The following is a 13,006-nucleotide window of genomic DNA, read 5'->3' as shown; positions in this document are numbered from 1 at the left end:
CGGGGCTCCGGCGGGTGGGCCAATGGGCGGGAAGGGGGCGGGGCCGCGTTCGGTTGTCTCGCGCCCTGGTGACAGCTCGCGCGTGCTGATGATGGCGGTAAATAGAGGGGGGGTCGGGGGAGGGGGCGGAGGAGGTGGGGCGGCCGCAAAGGGGGTAGCTCCAGGGGGTGGGGGGACGGGAACCGGGGAGGACGCGACGGCCAGGGATCCCATTCGGAGACTCGGAGGCGGGGACAGGAGTCTCCGGCACGCTGGCCCTCCCCTTTAAAGAAGCAAAATCCTCACACACCGGGTGAGGGGCGACAAAGGCGGCGCGCGGCTGGCGGGCGGGAGGAGTGGCGGCAGGGGGCGGGACCGCGGCGCCGGCGGGCTGGGGGCGCCCGGGGCGGGGGCCCGCGGGAGCCGAGAGCCGGCTGTCCTGTCGCGCCGGCCCTTTATTTTGGCGGGGTGGGCGACCGCTGGGTTTGGGGTAAAAGCCTAGAGGGGAGAAGGGAGGGCAGGCTTGGGGGCGTTTCGGGGGAACGAATCTGAGAATGAGATGAAGAGGATTAAGGGGAGAAAGGGGTAGAAGGCAGGGAGAGAAGGAGTGAGGAAAAGCCAGCCAAGGAGGTGGGAAGGAGGCAAAGCCCAGGCTGGGTGATAAGGAATCCGGGCCGGGAATGAGGTTAGGAGGACCGAGCCCGGGAAGAGGGCTCCCCGGGTTAGGTGTGCGAGCTGGGCTCTGGAGGGGAAAGCTTGGTAGGGGATGGTAGTGGGGCGAGGGTTACAGGGGTAAGAGTTGGAAGTGGAAGGCAAGGAGGGGCAGAGCTGGGGGAGTAGTTGGGAGTAGAGGAGAGAGAGTGATTAAGAGCCAGACGTGACAAGGGTGTGAACTAGTGCAGAGCGAGATGAGCTGAACGACTAGGACCGGCGATGGGTGGAAACTGCGAGGTTCTGAGAAAGGTATGGGTTAGTGGATGGGCAGTGGGTGTGAATTCTTGAAAGTGAGGAAGAGGGGAATTAAACACTGGACTAGTAACCAGGTGGAGTTAGGAATAAGTGCGGCCGATTTGGAAGGGTGAAAAGCAATGGACATGAGAGATGGGGCGTTTGTAGGACAATTCGGGGGCCAGAAAACCTAAAAGAAGAGAGTGAGGGTGTGAGAAGTGATGGCGGTCTGGGACAGGGTAACTGGGGAATTGTGTTAATCGCCGAGGTTCAGCCAGATCCAAGGTCCAGACTGAGGTAAAGAGACAACGCGGAAAGCAAAGGGTGAGAGAAACAAGGAAGAGATGGACCCCAGGATTTAAAGGATGAGATGGGGAGTGAGAGAAGAGAACAGGGTTAAGGGAAGCTTGGGGAAGCCTGATGGATTTCAACCTGGGGGAGACTGCACAGGGGTGGGGATCAAGTGTGCAGTTGGGGGAGATGCTCCAGAAGGTCTGCATGGGTCAGGGCACAGACGCTGTAGTGAAGGATCAAGAGTAGGGAGCCTTTGGTGCAGAAGAGGAGGAGCCATGGTGAGTGAAAAGAGACCTAGAGATAGGGGCAAAAACTAAAAAGTAACAGTGGAGGTGGGGGTGCAGGAAAGGAATTCTTTGTTGAGAAGAGAACTGTTAGTGTATTGAAAGTGTGAGTCCTTTTGTCCATGAAAGTAGGAAATTCCAGAAACCTCTTTCTCTCTTCAAGGAATCTTGAATCTGCTTCCACCTTTCATGGTTTTTTAAATCGACTTTTCATGTCCACTTTGAAAAGATGAGACCCATTTTGATTTTGTTCTCGTATGAATGATGAAGTGTCACCTGGGTGCTGAGAAGCTCTGCCTTTTACTGGTGTTATGATCATAGGAAACTGGGTTGTATTTCCAGTGTGGTTGTGCCTGTATGGTGTGACCGTGTTGTGCTGGAGCAGTGTGATACCTGACAAGCGCTAGGCAGTGCTTTCTCAGCAGCATTTTTATTTTCAGTGTCGAGCACCCTGTTGTTGAGATAAAGATGAAAATCTTTTTGTTTTGTTTAATCAACCAGATTTCTGCCTACTTGTTTTTGATGGCTGGAGAATATTTAAATCATTTCAGAGAAAGGCAAATAGCCAACCAGGGAAGTTTGCAGGGTAAGAGATTTAAATCAGGGTGCTGAGGGTTTTAGCTGCCTTTAGCTTTGTGTGTGACTTTTCATACTGTAGAAGAGAACTCACCCATTTGACAAAAATGGAATAAAGAAAGGGAGATTTAGAATAGTAGAGACTTTTACAGTGGGATTTATCTTTCAGTTAAATAATAGGTTTATGAGTAATTTTATCATAACCTGTAAGATAATGCATGCTGGAGCCTTGGACAGCTCCACTGCCTCTCCTGTTTTGTAGTTGTGAATAAAAAAATTAATGTTTTTCTAGAATAAGTTTTTGATATTTAAGACACTCTGGGGAATTTAAAGGAAGATAAATTTGGGACAAAATTTAGGTTATTCTTAACCAAGTATTTTGTTTTGATGATTTTTAATCCTGAAGCTTTTACATTTAGCTAAGAATATGAACGATTATTACTTTGCATTTGATAGTACCAAAGGATAGCATATAATTTACTTAAGAAAAAACCACAAACTGTTCTTGAGACTCTTATATGAGGTTATTTCATTGGTGTACGTTCAGAAACACAAAGATGCTTTTTCTTCAAAGTTGTGTAAATTTTGGATTGCCACTATTTTCTGGGTATTTGTATAAGTAGCAAATATCACCTTTATGGCATCTGTGATAGTTAGCAAAGATTAGATTTTGATTAGTGGACATCAGAAACATTGGTCATTAATGTAGGTGAGTAATGTAGAATATTAAATTAAGTTTCTGAGTTCAGCTGCTCTGTTCATGGATTCCAGATTCTGTGGAGCAGGTGTTCAAGGCGACTCGATTGGTTTAGCAGTTTGACAGGACTTTTTAAAATGACTATTCTTCCTGCTAAGTTTCAAGAGGATTAGTCTGAAATGTTAACTTTCAAACTGAAGAGTAACTTTGACGTGAGGCACCTGTTTCTATGAAACGTGTGTGTGTGTGTGTGTGTGTTCCCGGCCTTTCGAGATGTGTTTGGCAGTGCTAGTAGGTTGTATTCTGTGTGTGGTATTGCCATTTTTATATTATGATTGTTTTGTACTTGATACCTTAATATAAATTACTTTAGACTTGGTAGTGATAAAGAAGAAAGTATAAACTAAGGAAAGTCCATTTGGGCTGTAGCTGTTGTTTCTATATGCTACTGTGGTGTGTTAAATCTCCACTTCTCACCGTAAATGGTTATTTCTCAGTTGATATTTCTCTTTTAGTACAAATAATACTATTTGTCAGTAAGGAATTCAGTGATAAATTTAAGTTTTATTTCCATTTTTTCATCAAGCAGAATTCTACTCAGTTTATTTTGGCTACAATCTTATTTGCTAAGCCGAAAACTTTTAAGTTTATTTATTCAACCAGTAGGTTGTATATAATTAAATGTTTTTCTGGTTAATCGTAGATTCTTTGGATGGGAAGAGACCTTGAAAGGACCTCTAGTTTATCCTGCAACTTCAGTCAATATCCCACTTAAATCATCCCAGGTAGATAAAAATTTATCCTCTTTGTGTAAATCTTCAGGGGTAATGTGGCAACCTTTGTAGGTAATATTTTCCAGCATGTAATTATTTTCTCTAACAGGACAGTCTGTATTCTATCCAGAATACAGAACAAATGCAGAACAAAAATACAGTATTTGTGCTTGTTCTCTCTTGCCCCATTCTTGATACTACAGTAAGCAGATATTTATACTCGAAAATCAAGATGACCTTATTTCTTCGTAAACTCAGTAGCTCCCCATGTATAGTGCTTTTGTGTCAGACACTGTTGTAAGCTCTCTGCAGACTGTAACTCATTTACTCCTTCCAGTAGTCCTATGAGGGTGGCATCCTACTGTTCCCACTTTACATGTGATGAAATACAAGGTCCTTGAGATTAAATGACTTGCCCAAGGTTATATTCAGACATTTCTACAGCTACTTGTTTGGTAGTTGATAATCTTGCAGTACAGATTATACATTGTTTTTTTTAAATCAGGTAATAACTAAAGGATGGATTTAATCTTTTAGTTTATAAGGTAGGGTGAGGTGGGGATAGGGTTTGAACCTTGGCGTTTTATGGCCAGTCTACTTTAGTATTACCTCTGCTTGACTGTTGTGAAGTGATCCATCACCATGCTCTTCAGATTATTTTATCCCTAACCAGTCTTATTTGCCAGTCCTTAAATTAGCCCTGTGATTCTGTTACTAACCATTTCTCAGTCCCTCCTAGATGGGGAACTTGGGACAGACACCGTAAGGGCTGCGTTTGATGCAGAGATTGCATCAGGGTTCTTACGTTGTTGTGTATTTTTCCTTACAAAATTGTATTTTTAAAACAAAACAAATCCAAATCAATAAGATGCCTAACTGTATTTCAGATTGATTGTTGTCAACTTTTTTAGCGAGAAAGAGGCCCTTGGCTTTTCCTCAGTGGGCAACAGTCTCTCATCTACAGACCTCTATGGTATATAACAAGTCCACACAGGTTTGTAGATGAGAGATTGTTTGCCCACCGAGGAAAAAATGGAATTCAGGTTTCAGTGTGGATATCTATCCATAAACAAACTCGGTTCAGATTCTTGCTGACTTTCCCCCTGTATTCTCTTTGTATGTGCCCCTGCAGGCAACACGCTGAATGCAGTTATGCGTGCTTTCTGTTGCTGCTTAGTCACCAAGTTGTGTCCGACTCTGCGACCCCATGGACTGTAGCCCACCGGGCTTCTCTGTCTGTGGAATTTTGTAAGCAGAAATACTGGAGTGGGTTGCCATTTCCTACTCCAGTGCATGCTTTAACTTGCTTAAATAATTGATCCACTCTTTTGTTTGTTTGTTTGTTTGTTTAGAACAGTTTTAGATTCACAGTAAAATTGAAGGGAAAGTACAGAGATTTCCCTGCCCCTACACCTGCATAACCTCCCCCCATTATCAATATCCCTCACCAAAGTGGTTTCTTACAATTGACATTTTAAAAAATAAGTAATAATTTTTTATTATTAGTGTTTTCTAAGTACCCAGCATGAGTTAAGTATGTGAATTGTTTGAAACGCAAAACAACATTAGGAGAAGGCTTCTCTGTGGGGATTTTACTCAATTTTTTTTTGTGTGTGTGACTTTGGATTTTTTTACGGTTTTCAGATTTTATAGAAAAGTTGCAAAAATGACACAAGGAGTTTCTATATACCTTTCTTCAAATCCAGGAATTGTTGTATTTGGCCCCATTTTACCGTTTTCTCTCACTTGTGCAGTTTTTATTTTACATTGGGGTTAGCCGATTAACAAACAGTGCTGTGATAGTTTCAGGTGAACAGCGAAGGGACTCAGCCACACATGTCCTCACCTGTGTATTTTTAAAGAAGTAAGTTTGAAAGAAAAATGGATATGAAGGCCTTAATCTTAAAAAGAAAAGGGAAGAATGGTTTCAGTATATCAGCAAGTTGGTATGTGTTTGATTTCTGTTAAGCATGTGAAGCAAAAGAATCTCAAGATTGGACTTTGAGTGGATTTTGCGGTTTCATGGTTTGCTGTCCTCATGCTATTTTCAAAAACACTCCTCATCAGCAAAAGCTGTCCTGGTCTGCCCTTTTGTAGGGGCCTCCTTAGTACATTGGACGGTATGCTCACACAAAGTGGTCCTCAGCATGTGCCAACTCTGGGTAATGTGTGGGTGATTACTGCGTAAAAACAGGAGCCACAGCACCGTCCAACACCTTGACTGAAACGTGTTTAAGTGAAGTACATATTTTACCTAAAGACCCTTCTGTTGCTTCGAGAAACTGGAAAAGATCTAAGTGTAAAATAGACTGCCTGAGAAACATTGCTTGCAATTAATACAAGTAGGTTTGCCTTATGGTGAAGAGATGAATATAAATATCTTAACATTCTACTACCTCCCCCCAAATAAACCTAAATCTGGGGAGTCTTTTCAATTGTTGTGATATGAAGGGATTTCACTGACCCTCTCCCCATTGCCACCGTCCAGCTCATCCTTCATCTTTATGAAAATGGTAGCTTGTCCATTTGATAAAGGCATGACCTACAGAATGAGGCCTGATTTCAGCTGAAAGGATTATGAACTGAATTCTAACCAAGATGAAATATAGCACTTGTAGCCAGCCCCCACCTCCTGCCCCCGTTAAGTGATCATCAAAGCTATAAAATATAGCTCTTATTAAAGCTGGTGATAATAATGAAAACACTTTGCTTTTACAAGGATGAGAAAATTACAAATTATTGGAAAAGCTTTCTTTCCAGTCACGTGTTATTGTTTCTGAGTCATGGGCAGTTTTAAAGACTATACTACTGTTCCTTTGCCATTTACATGTTAATAGAAGTCTGAAAAGTAAGACACTCTTCTGAAATTTCCAGGGTTGTTTTTATTATGTGTCAAGTTGTAAACAGCATTCTGTGACAGGTATTTTCTCTCTTTGTCTCCTATTGAGCTAATTAGTAATTTACACTCTAGTAACATCTCTTTCAGCCTCGCATTTTCAGCGTGTGAAAATGCCTGCTATTCTGCGCCTTCCATGCAGCCCGGGTTGGCAAATGATGGGGGGCAGATGTTGGTTAGCACATCAGAAGGATCACAGATAAAATTTATTTCTGTGTTGTGTTTTTATAAACATACAGGCTTTTTGTATCTGCCCGTGCCCTGCCATGCTGCCCCTGCCCCTCCCCCATTCAGATAGAAACGTTGTGACTTAGAGTCCAGAGCTACTGCCCTTGCTTCAACTTTGGATTGTTTTCTATTCTGTCTCCCACCCTCGCCCCCACCCCACCCCACCCCCAGGCTGTAGGATTTAGGGGGGATTAGCAGGGCAGTCTGGCATAGTTTAGAGCCCAGGAAGCTGGTCTTCACTGCTCCCTCCCTTGGACAGAATACAGAGCTCCTTGTCATTGTCTCTAGGAGCCAGCAGTGCCTCTCTTGCCGGGCAACTTGTGTGAGGGGTGGGAGGACACCGTGCTTTTATATGACACTTGATTCTCTGCAAAGCAAAGACAGGCCCTACCTTTTCATCAGCATTTTCAAAGTGCAGCCGCTAGTGAGCAGAAGACCATTTAGAGCTTGGCTTTAGCACTCTGTCACATTGGTGTTCCGCTCTCTCCTGGCCCCATGCTCTCTCTTTCAGTCTCTGACATGGGACTCTGACATCGATGAGTAGTGTCTGTCTTGTGTTCACTCTGATAGACCGTGTGATGTGAGCATGGTAATGCAGCAGGAGCTTTTGACTTTGAAATAAAAGTCTTAAGAATCAATTTGTTCTGTGAGGAATAGAAATTTAAATTGAGAATTAAAGGAAGGGTGGAGAGGGGTTTACTGATGTATTGGTTTTGAGCCAGAACCTTTCTAGAATGCTTGATAATTTGTGGTACTTATTTTTGCAGTCAGGAATCATCATTTATCAGAATAATAAGGTCACAATCCCTGTTAGAGCTAATTAGAGTCTCCCTGACAAAAATTGTTACCTGGAGGTAACCACAAAGAAAATCAGGTAAGAAAATGTGTGAGTAGCTCAGTTCAGCCATCATTGCTAATAGCATTATAATCATAGATGTCTAGCTTTCAACAGTGAATCAGTATTCATGAACAGAGGACATCTCGTTTATGTTAGCATTCACTGAGTATGTGGGGCTATGCTAGTGTTTTGAATGTTTCTATGGTTGGCCATTGCTAACATTTACTTTCTTTACTCTCCTTTTTCTGTGTTCTAGTATAACCACCTGTATCCATTGTCTTATTTATATTAGATGTTCATGGCGAGATATTGATTACACTTTGGTGCTTTCACACCTAAAAGGTCAAAGGTCAGATTAATAAACAACATATGAAAAAATAAAATATCAAAGTGGTTTGATCATATGGGTATTGTGAGTTAAAAGTAAGAAAATGAATGTATAACTATGGAATTGAATATATTCTTTTAAAAGAAACATTTCTACAATATATGGCATAGTGTGAAGAACTGATAACTGTTTCAAGTGAAAGGTAAATAAGTGTGCCTTAGTGAAGAGATCGGAGAAGGCAATGGCACCCCAGTCCAGTACTCTTGTCTGGAAAATCCCATGGTCGGAGGAGCCTGATGGGCTGCAGTCCATGGGGTCGCTAAGAGTCAGACACGACTGAGAGACTTCACTTTCACTTTTCACTTTCATGCATTGGAGAAGGAAATGGCAACCCACTCCAGTGTTCTTGCCTGGAGAATCCCAGGGACGGGGGAGCCCGTCCTAAGTGACTCAGCAGCAGCAGCAGCAGTGAAGAGATCAAACTCATTTGTGGTGGCATCACTGTCTATTCCCAAAATGGTTAAACATTAACGTTGTTCCCTGTTAATATACTTCTTGAATTCTTTTTTCTTCATAGGCCATTCAGCTTTGCCTACAACTAACAAGTTCAAAACATATTTAAGCTATAAATTCTAATTCTATTCCTTTAAATAAATATAACATAAAACACAATTACCACTTTTTTAACCTGTTAGATTAAGAGATTAAACAAGTTGATGTGGCCAGTAGTAGATGAGGATGTGGGGAAATTGGAAATCTCACTTTTGATGGGAATGTAAGTTTCTTTGAAGATAAATTTGTCAGCGTCTGCTGAACTTTTTTAAATTGGAGTATTTCACACGGAGAAGGCAATGGCACCCCACTCCAGTACTCTTGCCTGGAGAATCCCATGGACAGAGGAGCCTGGTAGGCTGAGGGTCAGACACGACTGAGCGACTTCACTTTCACTTTTCACTTTCACGCACTGGAGAAGGAAATGGCAACCCACTCCAGTGTTCTTGCCTGGAGAATCCCAGGGATGGGGGAGCCTGGTGGGCTGCCGTCTATGGGGTCGCACAGAGTCGGACATGACTGAAGCGACTTAGCAGCAGCTGCACAACGTAGTGTGAGTTTCCACTGTGCAGCAAAGGGAGTCAGCCGTACGTGTACCTCCACTGCAATGTGCGTTCTTAGTCGTGTCCAACTCTTTGCAACCCTGTGGACTGTACACCTCCAGGCTCCTCTGTCCATGGGATTTTCCAGGCAAGAATACCGTAGTGGGTTGCCATTTCCTTCTTCAGGGGATCTTCCCAACCTGGGGACTGAACCCATGTCTCTTACATCTCCTGTACTGGCAGGCGGGTTCTTTACCAACTGAGCCACCAGGGAAGCCCTGTTGGAATTTTAAATGTGCGTATCCTGTGACCTAGAGATTTTACTTCTAGAAATTTGTCCTATAAATATATTTATACACTTTCCTGGAAAAATGAGTATAAAGTTTTTCTTTATAGCATTGTTTGTCCCTGCAAGAAGAGTGATGTCCATCAGCTAGGGACTGGCTAAATAATGTATAGGGAGTCCATACAATGTAATACCATTAAGCTATTAAGGAATACAGTGAATCTCTTATTGCTGTTGTAGAAAGATGTCCATTTTTAAGTTTTTTTTTTAAGTCACAATATAGGACAATATAGAATATTCATATTTTTGTAAGATGTTAAGAAGTGCTATTGAGGTGTTGCTGTTTAGGAGGGAAGGTGTTCACTTTTTTGCGCTTCCCTGGTGGCTCAGTGGTAAAGAATCCACCTGCCAGGGCAGGAGACGCAGGTTTAATCCCTGAGTAGGGAAGATTGCCTGGAGAAGGAAATGACAACCCACTTTAGTATTCTTGCCTAGGAGATCCCATGGACAGAGGAGCCTGGCGGGCTACAGTCCATAGAGGTCGCAAAAGAGTCAGACATGACTTAGAGACTAAACAACAACAAATTGACGTTTTCTTCTATGTGCTTCTGTAGTGCTTGCTTTTTATAAGCAGGTGAAGAAGGGGTTAATTCAGAGCATTTTCATGAAGGAAATTTCCATGGTAGTAAGGGAGGAGTGAGAGGCTGGTCAGAGAACTGCTCTGTTCATAAGAGATAGATGAGGTATGTCAGTCAAGCTTTTAAGTAAGAAATAAGGACTGGATGGCAGGAAGAGGAGATGTGGTGGAAGTCGAGAACATTTGGTGGAGATTTGAAAGGCAGTGATAAAGAGCTTGCATTTGATTTGAAAAACAATCTATGGAGATGAGGATAGTACCTAGTCCTATTGAGTTGTTGTCGGGATTGAAGTAAATACTGCATATAAAATATTTATTTTAACTAATTAATCAATTGTTATCTTTGGCTGTGCTGGGTCTTTGTTACTGCACGGGCTTTCTCTAGTTGCAGCGAGCAGCGGCCACTCTCCAGTTGTGGTGTACATGCTTCTTATTACAGTGGCTTCTCTTGTTGCAGAGCACGGGTTCTAGAACATTGAGGACTCAGTAGCTATGGCACACGGGCTTAACTGCCTCGCAGGATGTGGAATCTTCCCAGACCAGGGATCGAACCTGTGTCCCCAGCGTTGGTAGTTGGATTCTTAACCACTGAACCACCAGGGACGTCCTGTATAAAGTACTTAAAACAGTGACTGACACCTAGTAAGTGCTCAATGTTGGCTATTACTATTGAATGAAAATACCTCATCTTTTGTAAGCCTGGATAAATTTATGTGTTGTGTGGTGCTAATTCTGCTAATCCCATTGACAGACATGTAGTTCGGATTTTCCCAGTAGTATTGGTGGTTGGCCTGGCCATTCCTGTTCTTCACCTTTGGTCCTCCCACCTGCTAACACTTAGATGAAAATCTGAAATCTGAAATTCTAGAGCTTTAGACATATGATGTGCTACAAGTTGCTCTTGGGTTTGTTTACCAGTATTATTATGTATACTGCCTAACATTTGGGGCCTGTAAAAAGATGGGAACAGATAATTTGGGGAGAAAAACATCATTTTCTATGCCCATGGGATGTGGAATAGGAATGTCAGTTTGCACCAAAAGCGTTAATCAGTTTTTGTTAGCAGTGCAATGTAATGAGCGTATTAGCTACAACACCTTCCTTGGCAGCCAGCAGTCCTCTTGTGAAATCTTTTAGGAAACAGGAATCTGGTGAGAAGTATTCCTGAGCAATTGAAGTATCTTTGAGGGGTGATGGGGAGTGGGAATTACAAAGAACAAATAAAGTAGAAAAAAATTCTCTACCAAAAAGAAATTGTTTCACCACTGAGAGCCGTGAGAAAAGATGTTCTACCTGTGGGCTAAGGATGTGACAGTGTAGTTTTTTAGGGCTGTAAAGCAAATTCTTTTTGCATTTTGATTTTTCACTGAAGTTTGTCACTTAAAGAACTTCAAGGTATATTTCTATTTCGTGAAAAATATTTATAAAACTTTTAAGAATGGTGGATTTCTCATTTTATACTGTATATTGTAATGTAAGTTATTTTCCACTTCCAGTTAAAATGTATCTTAAAACAGTTATCTTTTTGAGGTTTAAAAAAGTCAGCAGAAATAACAAGAAAAGTTTATATTTAAGCACAGCACTTCATACTTAAGAGGTGTTCAGTAAGTTTTTATTGAATAAATTAATACACACATGAATGAATAATATTATTCTGAATTTGGACTTCACACTCTGTGATTTGGGCACAGCCTAGCATTGCTGTATAAAGGCCTTCTGTTCAGCTCCCGTCTCCATGCCCATGTTCCTCTCCCCACAAACACCCTCTCTGATGTGTTTGATACAGGTCCTTGATTCTATATACATCTTTATAAAATACTTAGTGGTTTTTTTGTTTGTGTATCTTTAATTCTGAAATTGTTCATCATACTACACTGCTGTAGAACTTGGCTAGTGAATTCTCCTGGTAAAAATGCTGTAGATGTTACTCTAGTCTTGACTTTTTTTGTTAGCACCGTTTTAAGATCTGTGTGTGTTGGGCTGTACGTTTAGTAATTGCTCCTCCCTACAGCATAGTGTTCGGTGGTGTGCATCGTTTCCATAGTGATAGATGCCTGGGCTACCGCAAACCGTGCTACCAATAAACAATCTTGTCCATGTCCATTATGGACACATTTGAGAACTTCGGGATATAGACTCAGGAGTGGTGTTGTGGCATGCATATTGTCAGGCTGCTGAATGGTTGTATCACTCTACACCTCACAGACACTGTGTTCCCAACCTCCCCAACGTGTGGTATTGTCCGCATTTCTAATTTTTGCCATTTAATAATGTCTCATTTTAATTTGTATTTTCTAATTACTAGTAAATTTGTGCATTTCTTCATATTCTAATTAGCTGTTTCCTTTCTGTGAAATGAGCATGAAGGATTGAACATAGTATTTTATTAATGTTTTTAAGCTGGAGGAACTTTTGGTTACACATTGTATTTTGCAAGATGTTAATATATTTTCTCAGACTTCAAAAAGGGAAGAGTGTCATCCTTATGCAGAATCTTATTGTTTTTCTTCCTGATTCCAAGAGATGATGAAACAAACCTTTTTCTAAGTATTCAATTTGAAAAGCCATAAAGTATGCTACAATTAAAGCATTTTACTAATCTGTTCTCATTGTCTTCATGTATGCTGAACACTGAGAGCAAGTGCTTTTGCCAGAACAGATTTGGTGGAAAAGTGCTTCATTGTGTTAGTTAAAGAAAATCTCCCCTGGTCAGAAATCAGTGGATGATTATCAAAAAAAATTAGATCCAGCTGCTTCTCCCTGTTTACAATCTCCCTAGGTGTCAGAAAGCTGAGTTAATAGCAGGAAGCATCATCTCTTTGCCTGGAAAATTCCCTGGACAGAGGAGCCTGGCGGGCTATAGTCCATGGTGCTTAGTTGCTCTGACTCTTTGCGACCCCATGGACTGTAGCCTCCGCCAGGCTCCTCCGTCCATGGGATTCTCCAGGCAAGAGTACCGGAGTGAGTTGCCATGCCCTTCTCCAGGATCGAACCCAGGTCTCCCACACTGCAGGCAGATTCTTTGCCAGCTGAACTACAGGGAGGCCCTGAGTCAGACACAACTGAGTACATGACACATCGCCTCTAACTTGCCTGTCTCTGAAGAGCTCAACACTTGATTGAGAAGTACTTCTTAGCGCTCATTGAA

At 42.0% G+C, this 13,006-nt stretch overlaps 1 protein-coding gene across 10 annotated transcripts in view; it reads left to right on the top strand.

The window, feature by feature from the left end:
• Positions 1 to 13,006, top strand: part of USP49 (ubiquitin specific peptidase 49) — an 80,336-nt gene that overhangs the window by 15,335 nt on the left and 51,995 nt on the right. For 2 of the 10 annotated variants that reach the window (XM_070777972.1, XM_070777964.1), the window contains exons 1-2: positions 160 to 292; positions 3,482 to 3,563. The exons of 2 other annotated variants lie outside the window; for them this stretch is intronic. The gene's annotated coding sequence lies outside the window, so the exon portion shown is untranslated. Of the gene's footprint in view, positions 1 to 29; positions 98 to 159; positions 293 to 783; positions 943 to 3,481; positions 3,564 to 10,315; positions 10,501 to 13,006 lie in introns of those variants that run through there. 6 more of the 10 variants (XM_070777966.1, XM_070777973.1, XM_070777968.1 and 3 more) reach the window with 6 other exon arrangements.

Source organism: Bos indicus, chromosome 23, assembly GCF_029378745.1.
Source record: "Bos indicus isolate NIAB-ARS_2022 breed Sahiwal x Tharparkar chromosome 23, NIAB-ARS_B.indTharparkar_mat_pri_1.0, whole genome shotgun sequence".
Classification (NCBI taxonomy): domain Eukaryota; kingdom Metazoa; phylum Chordata; class Mammalia; order Artiodactyla; family Bovidae; genus Bos; species Bos indicus.
This window is presented reverse-complemented; position numbering and strand designations above follow the sequence as displayed.